Below are 9,463 nucleotides of genomic sequence, written 5' to 3'. Positions count from 1 at the left end.
TCCTCAAAGAAGCCTTGCTTGGAAGACAAATCGTACAAAAATAACTCTTTCAGAGTATGTTTTATATTTCAGTTCAAAAAAGAAAAAAACTACAAAATCTCAATTTTCAAGTGTCAGGATTTTCTAGGAGCTTGGCTGTTCTCTTACTGCCCAATCCCATCCCCCACCAATGGTGGGGCATATGCTGCATCCAGTGACAGGTTGGTTGGCAACCTTCAGTCTCGAAAGACTATGGTATAAGCCTACAGCACCCGGTATTCCCAGGTGGTCTCCCATCCAGGTACTAACCAGGCCTGACCCTGCTTAGCTTCCGAGATCAGACGAGATCGGGCATGTGCAGGGTAACAGTTAAAGCATTTCAAGTACCTGGGAATCAACTTCCATTATAGGCTCACACGGGCTTTTCATCGTAAGGCAGTGCAGAACACATCCAAACTAGCATCCTCTGCTATTTCCCGTTTCTTTTTCACCTGTGGCAATGGTTATGTTCCGGCTGCTCTGGAGGCATTTAAGGGGAAGTTTCTTTCCCAGGTTTTTATTTTTATTTATTTATTTATTCACATTTTTATACCGCCCTTCCTCCAAAGAACTCAGGGCGGTTTACACAGCTGCTCCTCCCCTCCTTGTCCTCACAACAACCCTGTGAGGTAGGTGAGGCTGAGAGAAAGTGACTGGCCCAAGGTCACCCAGGAAGCTTTATGGCCGAGGGGAGATTTGAACCTGGATCATCCAGGTCTAAGTCCACCTCCCAAACACTACACCACCCTGGCTCTCTTTATGGTTCTTTATGGTTCTCCTGTCCTGTATAAGGCTATTAACCAACCATAAGAACTCATTGAAGTCTCCTTTCTGCAGAAGATTTTGGGTTTTTCCAGGTGTGTTCTGTGTCTTGAGGTGGGGTTAATCCAGTTAAAGACTACTGCATGGCTAAGATTATTGAAATTTTGGTTCAGGATTTTATTTAACCCTACCTCTACTGGTCTAATGCACCAATTATTAACAGATTTAGTCCTGCCTTTGGAGATCGCTGATCTTTTAACTAAACTTAAGTCAATAGGGCTGGACACTGCAGAGCTAGGCATGATTGGCTGTGATGTAGCTGACAGAATTTTCAAAGAAAGAATCCTTGATATTGAACAACAAGCACCGTTTAGTGCTGCCAAAACTACATGCTCTCCACTCTATCTCCTGTTCCGGTTAGTTTTGGGAAACTGGCCTTCTTCTTTTATCACCTGGAGTGCCCGCAGGCTCAGAGAGCTTTCACACTTGCAAGATGTAACGCTCTTCCATCGGCCTTGTCAACGGGCAGGTTCAGTGGTATCCCCTACTCGGAGAGGAAATGCAAGTGTGGTAGGGATTGTATTGAGACTCAAACACATACCTTTTTCTACTGCCCGTTACGTGATCCGTCACGCAAGAAATATCTAGGTCTATTGTCAGCTAGGATGCAGGGCTGGGAGGATTCAATCATGCTCCAGTTTCTCCTTTCCACATCTGAATCTGAGTCCCTGGATACGGTCGCTTTTTTTTTATCCTGGGTAATAGCCAGGGAGAACTCTGGGACTCTGGGCAGTGTGTGAAGAAAGGACTGATGTTTATGTTTGTGTTGCCTTTGTATATTTGTATTTTGTTTTGTTTCTTTCTCTGTATTTTATGCCAATAAAGGTCTTACTGAACTGAACTGCATCCAGTTCGATGGGATCGATCAGGAGGCCTGCCAGAGGTAAGTAATTTTTTTTTTACTTATTGCTGTGTAGGCCCCCATACGGCCCAGGGGTCTCCTCAGTCCACGCCACCTATATTACTGTTGTAAGTTTGAGAGGAAAAGGCTGGGGCAGATTGAAAAAAGGGAGAAAAGATCCAGTATGCACGTTTGCCACTGAGGTCCTTCCCCTCCAGCCCACTCCCTGTCCCTATCCTCCTTCCTGCCTCAAAATGCCCCCAAACCTCCCCCTGAAGTCATCATTCTGACTACATGATCCTTGATCACAGAAGTCACATATCACAAATCTGCTTATTTAAAGAAATGCATTGTGAAGAAGAAAAGAAATGCATTGTGAAGAAGAAGTACAAAGAAAATTTTTTTCCTCTTTCCTTGTGTTTTGTGTCGTTTGTAAATTATAAGAGTGTGGCACAGACCTTCAGCTGTAGCAGTAGCGTAGCTAGAGGGGGTGTAAAACCCTAAGTTTAGCAGGGAGCCTCACTGGTGCGCAAGGGGTCCCCCCCTTCAGAGCCATTCTGGGCCGCCAGGAATGGTTCTGAAGGGGAGGGGTTACTTGCACACCGCGGGGACGCTCCTTGCAAAACTTAGTGCTTTGCACCCCCTCTTGCTACGCTAGTGATTTATAAGCACTGTGTTTAGTGTATTTTTAGGTGTTTCATATGGAGATACAAGTGAGAGTAATCATGGCAACAGCAGCAGCAGAGATAATTTGGGATTACATGATTTGATGTCAATAATAATAATAATAAAAATAATAACAATGCTTCCGACCAAATTCCTTTTCCCATGATTTACTCCCGTACACGCAAGTTTGAAAACAAAGAAGCAGCTAAAACCATATTGTTCATATTGTTCATATAAGCACAAGTGGGAAAACTGATCGGAATGGAATTCTAGATTGAATACTGTAACATTTAATCAGAAAGCAAAAGGAAAGAAGCAATATACAAAATCCAGCCTCAGCTTAGCAGGTGGTGCACAGAAACAAGAGGGCAGCATAAGCTTCTTAGCAGCCCCAGATTATAAAGTAACATTAAAAAAAAAAAAGGAAAGAAAATTTGCTGATTCAGAAAATGAAGGGTCTGCGAATCTTTGCCACATGTACGACGGCCTTATGAGATATTTCGGCACTTGAACATAAGGATCCTTCAAAATCTATTTTCAAACCAGATGGGAGTGTAATTCAAATGATCAGTCTCATCCTGATCACACTGCTGTTGATAGTATTTTAACTATTGTCTTCCAAGAGAGTAAGCTCTCTCTCTCTCTCTCTCTCTCTCTCTCTCTCTCTCTCCCTCTCCCTCTCTCAGTACAGCTAAATATAGATCACCTGAGATGACTCAGTTCAAGCAACAGCACAGCCAAAGTGTTACAGTTGAACAGGCTTCCTGTTTGCAGTACAAAGAAGGAACCACAGCAGTGAGGAATAGGACAGGGCTGATCTTTCGATCATTCTGCTTTGGGCCTTTGAAATTTCGTGCCGTGAACTTCATCCTCCTGGGAAGGAGAACAGAGCCCAAAATGCCAGCTGATCATTTTCTAAAAGCAGTGGGAGTTAATTGTGAAGCCTTCTGATAGTTCAGTGATAACAGAAATTTACTCAGGAGTGAATCCAACTGCGTTGACTGGGACTTGCTCCCGTGCAAGTGAGCTGACGGTTGCAGTCCTAGAAAACGGAACTTCCTGAGTGCAGTGGTGTAGCTAGAAGGGGTGCAAAGCATTAATTTTTGCAGGGTGCCTCACCGCAGCATGCAAGCAGCCCCTTCCCGCCCTTCAGAGCCATTCTGGGAGGGGGTAGCTAAACAGAGGCGAATGCCTGGAATGATTCCAAAGGGGAAGGGGAGGGGCCCTTGCATGCTGCGGTGAGACACCCTGCAAAGCTTAGTGCTGTGCACCCCCTCTGGCTACGCCACTGCTTGGGTGGCCAGAGCACTTATAGTACGATGTTCAGTTCAAAATAAACACAAGCAATATGGTAGCGAAATCTGTAACCAGTTGTCCCAAATCGGCAAGGTCAATGCACACAATGAAGCACCTATATCCACATACAGTACATTAAACTGGGAATCTCTCACACTAGTGCAGTGCACAAAGGGCACATGACGTTGTCTAGTTTTGGGAGCCATGTGCTCCAATTGTATAGTTGAAAATCACAGTGATAATGCTGATCTCATTATCTTAGCTACACTGGGAGAATCCAGCAGTAAAGGGAGTGCTAAGCACTAAATTTTGCAGGGCACCTCACTGTGCCACGCAAGCAGCCCCTCCCCTTCGGAGCCATTCTGAGCCACTAAAGCAAAACTATCAATACACGTTGCAGTGCCAATCATTTCTACGATATACAATACCTCCTTTCTTTATATGGGAGCATTACAGAACATGGATGGGATAAGGTAGGCCAAGTATATATGAGCTGGGAGAGATGTTTGATAAATAGGACTTACTTCTGAGTAGACCTGGTTAGGATTGTGCCCCCAGGCACTTGTTCTGGCACATCCCGTGACTGGAAAGAAGAGGTGATTGACAGGGGACATTCACTAAAATTGAACGTCGGGAGAGTTAGAACAGACAAAAGAAAATACTTCCTTACCCAGCATGTAATCTGTGGAACTCCTTGCCACAGGATATATCTGGCCTAGATGCCTTTAAAAGGGGATTGGACAGATTTCTGGAGGAAAAGTTCATCACAGGTTACAAACCATGATATGTATGTGCCACCTCCTGGTTTTAGAAGTAGCCTACCTCAGAGTGCCTGATGCAAGGGAGGGCTCCAGGATGCAGGTCTCTTGTCTTTTGTGCTACCTGAGGCATGTGGTGAACCACTATGAGATACAGGAAGCTGGACTAGATGGGCCTTTGGCATGATCCAGTGGGGAACTTCTTAGGATTGGATTTGTGGGACATGTATTAATATTGAACTAATGACTTAGGTTTGCAAAGCACCATCTTTTCTCCTAAGTAAATAGGAACAAATACAACATTCAATCCAACTTGCATTTCTTCCTTTCTATGCAATGGAGAGTATTTTAAGCCACTCTTGAGCTACTCTGAGCCATGAGAGAAAATCAGACTTAATGAGACATGATTAACGTCCAAAACCCAACTACTTTGGAAGGAGTCTATTACAGCAAGTGAGATGCAGCAAGAATCTTCCCTCATCATCTCCTCACCTTGTGATCCCTGCTACGGTTGCATTTGTGTGCTTGTTGAGAGGCGGAATCTTCTGTGGGATGACAGTGACACTTCCCCAGTGTGCATCTCCCAAAGGGAGTGAGTCAAGACCAGCAGGTGACCCTTCTCTTTTCCCCGCAGAGCTCAATGCCGCCTTTCCCTTCAATACCTCACTGAAGCCTTCTGCTGTCATATCTACGCATGTTAATTTATGAGAAGTGATTGAACTGATGTTAGCCAGGTCTGCAGTGTGGGTGGGATAGCTGCACAATTTGAATAATGATGCCTGTTTCTGTGCATAACTTCCAGCGTGTATGTCTTAGTGTTCCACATGATGGAGCTCTAGAAGGTTGGATGAGTGAATTTTGGAGAAACTGTATCAAGTTGAACATGTCTCTGTTATAAAATCATAAGTGTGGCAGGATCTCTAAGAGCTCAATCCTATTTTCCCCCCTCCCCTGCTTGTGGATCCACTCTATTCAGTGGGAGGTGGATCAGAAAGCTTTGGAGAGGAAAGGGAATTTGAGTCCCCATGCACCTCTGCAAGCTTCCCACCAGTGAGCCACCAGGGTTTGCCATGATGGGTACATGCTAGCTAGTTGGCAACCTTCAGTCTCGAAAGACTATGGTATCGCGCTCTGAAAGGTGGTTCTGGAACAGCGTCTAGTGTGGCTGAAAAGGCCAATTCGGGAGTGACAATCCCTTCCACACTGGGAGCAAGTGTAGTCTGTCCCTGGTCTGTCTCCCTGGCTATGGGCCTTCCATCTTTGCCTCTTTGCCTCAGACTGCTGGCCAAGTGTCTCTTCAAACTGGGAAAGGCCATGCTGCACAGCCTGCCTCCAAGCAGGCTGCTCAGAGGCCAGGGTTTCCCACCTGTTGAGGTCCATTCCTAAGGCCTTCAGATCCCTCTTGCAGATGTCCTTGTATCGCAGCTGTGGTCTACCTGTAGGGCACTTTCCTTGCAAGAGTTCTCCATAGAGGAGATCCTTTGGGATCCTGTATTCCAGGGGTGCTCATTATGTCGATCGCAAGCTACCAGTCGATCTCCAGGTGAAATGAGTTGATTGCAGGCTTCTCTCCCATCCATGCATCCCTAGGAGTGAGCCCCTAGCAGGCTTGTGAGCCCAGGGAGCGAGCCCAGGGAGTGAGTCCAGGGAGCCTAGGGAGTGAGCCCAGGGAGCCCAGGGAGTGAGCACCTGGCAGGCTCCTCCCTGAGAGAGGAGCTGCTGGCAGGCTTTTCTCCCATCCACGCATCCCTGGGAGTGAGCCCCATTGACTCCACTGGGGCTGACTTACCTTTCCCCTGTTTTTGCACTGGTATGTATGGAGATCTGCCCCCCCCCCAACTTCCATCTGTTGGTTCTGTGTGCAAGGGGTTTTGCACTGGTCTTGCTGTGATGTCTATATAGAGATCTTCCCTCCCCCACACCTTTCCCCTGGTTTTGCACTGGTATGTATGGAGATCCGCCCCCCCCCCACAACTTCCATCTGTTGGTTCTGAGTGCAAGGGGTTTTGCACTGGTCTTGCTGTGATGTCTATATAGATATCTTCCCTCCCCCACACTTTTCCCCTGTTTTTGCACTGGTCTGTATAGAGATCTGCTCCCCCCCCCACCTGTATTGGAATCCAGGAAGATCTGGTGAGGAGGTAGATGTGGTGTCAGCAGTGGCCCCTTTAAGGGTAAGGCCTGGGCATCCAGCAGAGTGTGCTGCACAGCTGCAGCCACTTGAAGGCAATAGGGCCCTCAGGGATATAAGAGCACCTGAGGCAGGAAGGGCTCCACTTATTTATGTGAGTCAGCCTTTTCCTACATGAAGATCATTAAGTCCAAGTACTGTTCCACCATGACTGATGAACATTTGGAAGTGTGCTTGAGGCTGGCTGTCAGCAGCTACTGTCTGGACTATGCATCCTTGGCTGATTCACTTCAGTGCAAGTCATCAAAGTAAACTCAAGTAATTACAAAAAATGTTTATAGTTAATTATGTTGTGTTGTGCAATATTGGCTCATGTGGTTATGCAAGGTACACCAACGTACATTGTACACATAAATGTTATATGTTATGATGGCGCGAACATTGTAAAAAAACTCTGGTAGATCTCTGGGCCTTGCTGGGTTTCAAAGTAGCTCTCCAGCCAAAAAAGTGTTGCAAGCAAACAACATGTTGGGTAGGGCCGAGTCTAAGGACATAGATGATGCTTCCCCCATGACTACCAAGGGAGGCCCAGTGACAGTTCTAATGCCTGCTGGAATCCACAAAATGAGCAAGTGTCTCACAAAGAAGACATTTTTATTAAACAACTCCTAGAAATAGATTTAGGATAAGGATTGTGAAGCTATGTGGAGACTTCCCAGTGGTTCGCAAGCAGAATGCCCACCTATAATGGAACGAATTCTTGCTGGGACCAGTGGTGTAGGTAGCAGGGGGAGAGTAACTGGCCCACCTCACCCCAGCACTGTCTGTTCTAGTGGCTGTCTGCTGGTGTTCTTTTGCATCTTTTTAGATTGTGAGCCCTTTTGGGACAGGGAGCCATTTAGTTATTTGATTTTCTCTATAAACCGCTTTGTGAACTTTAGTTGAAAAGCAGTATATAAATACTGTTAATAATAATAATAATAATAATAATAATAACTCACAACAGGAGAGGAAACTGAGCGCTTTCCACATGCGCTGCCTCCGACGCATCCTCGGCATCACCTGGCAGGACAAAGTTCCAAACAACACAGTCCTGGAACGTGCTGGAATCCCTAGCATGTATTCACTGCTGAAACAGAGACGCCTGCGTTGGCTTGGTCATGTGGTGAGAATGGATGATGGCCGGATCCCAAAGGATCTCCTCTATGGAGAACTCGTGCAAGGAAAGCGCCCTACAGGTAGACCACAGCTGCGATACAAGGACATCTGCAAGAGGGATCTGAAGGCCTTAGGGATGGACCTCAACAAGTGGGAAACCCTGGCCTCTGAGTGGCCCGCTTGGAGGCAGGCTGTGCAGCATGGCCTTTCCCAGTTTGAAGAGACACTTTGCCAACAGTCTGAGGCTAAGAGGCAAAGAAGGAAGGCCCATAGCCAGGGAGACAGACCAGGGACAGACTGCACTTGCTCCCGGTGTGGAAGGGATTGTCACTCCCGGATTGGCCTTTTCAGCCACACTAGACGCTGTGCCAGAACCACCTTTCAGAGCGCGATACCATAGTCTTTCGAGACTGAAGGTTGCCAATACAATAATAATAATAATAGGTAGAGAGGGTGCAAAGCACTAAGTTTTGCAGGGGCACTCAACACAGTGTGCAAACAGCCCCTCCCTCTCCCCTTCAGAGCCCTCCAAATAGTGGAAGCAAAATGGAGGAGTATGTCTGGCTCCAAAGGGGAGGGGAGAGGCCCCCTGCACACTGTGGCGAGGCTCCCTGCAAAACTTAGTGCTTTGCACCCCCTCTAGCTATGCCACTGGCTGGGACATTCTTTGTGCTGTAGTTGCTCAGGGGAAACCACAATGATAGCAGGAGGCTGCAGAGTTCAGTTTGCTGGTATCTCAGCAAAGTTCAGGAAGGACACTTTTATTTTTTACCTTGAATGGTAACTCTAGTCCATGGATGGGAACTTAAGTCAACTGATACCAAAGAGAATGCTTATTCATCTCTTCTTTCTTAAAGGCAGGATCAAAAAGGGGGGAAAAATCCATCCCAATGAGGTGTTCACCTTCTTTTGTTGAAAGGATTAGCTGTTTGCAGCAGAATATATCAGACGCATTTTCTGTCCCAGTTCCCTGTTCAAAATCCCTGTTCAAAATCCAGCTACATATAAGAAAAACATCTCGGGCAGCTAAGATTTCTGTCTCTGCTTTAGCCCAATCAGTGCTAACCTGTTCCCACCGTCTTAGTGTACTCATTTTTATGCTATTTCTAAATATAAATCTATTTCTACAGGCCAAAGCAGATTTGCCCCCAATCTCTTCAAACAGGCATTTATAATTCCACCTTCAGAAGCTCCGAAAAGCAGTTAAGAACATTAGAACATATGTAGAGCCCCACTGGATCAGGCCCAAAGCCCATCTAGTCCAGCTTCCTGGATCTCACAGCGACCCACCAAATTCTTCAGAGAGCACACAAGACAGGTGTCCTGCCCTGCATCTGGCATTCTGAGGTAGCCTACTTCCAAAACCTGGAGCTTGCACATACCTACCATGACTTGTAACCCGTGATGGACTTTTCCTCCAGAAATTTGTCCAATCTCCTCTTAAAGGCATCAAGGCGAGATGCCATCACCACTTCCTGGGGCAAGGAGTTCCACAGACTAATTACATGCTGGGTAAATAAATATTTTCTTTTGTTTGCCCTAACTCTCAATTTGAGTGGATGTCCCCTGGTTCTGGTGTTGTGCAAGAGGGAAAGGAACAACCCTCTATCCACTCTATCCATCCCCTGCATAATTTTGTATGTCTCAATCATGTCCCCTCTCAGGCGCTTCTTTTGAGATTGAAGAGCTTCCAGTTGCATAACTGGGGGAGGGGGCCAGCATGCTAAGTACATCAGGTGCCACAACACACCATGTAAGTGCTCCCTCCACCAT

The 9,463-nt window shown here is 46.4% G+C and overlaps 1 pseudogene; it reads right to left on the bottom strand.

Moving 5' to 3' along the window:
- Positions 1-239: 239 nt before the first annotated feature.
- LOC136638142 (5S ribosomal RNA) lies at positions 240-356 on the bottom strand (annotated as a pseudogene).
- Positions 357-9,463: the final 9,107 nt, after the last annotated feature.

Source organism: Tiliqua scincoides, chromosome 1 (assembly GCF_035046505.1).
Source record: "Tiliqua scincoides isolate rTilSci1 chromosome 1, rTilSci1.hap2, whole genome shotgun sequence".
In the NCBI taxonomy this organism is placed as follows: Eukaryota; Metazoa; Chordata; class Lepidosauria; order Squamata; family Scincidae; genus Tiliqua; species Tiliqua scincoides.
Note: the sequence above shows the minus strand (reverse complement) of the source record. Positions and strands in the feature narration are given on the sequence as shown.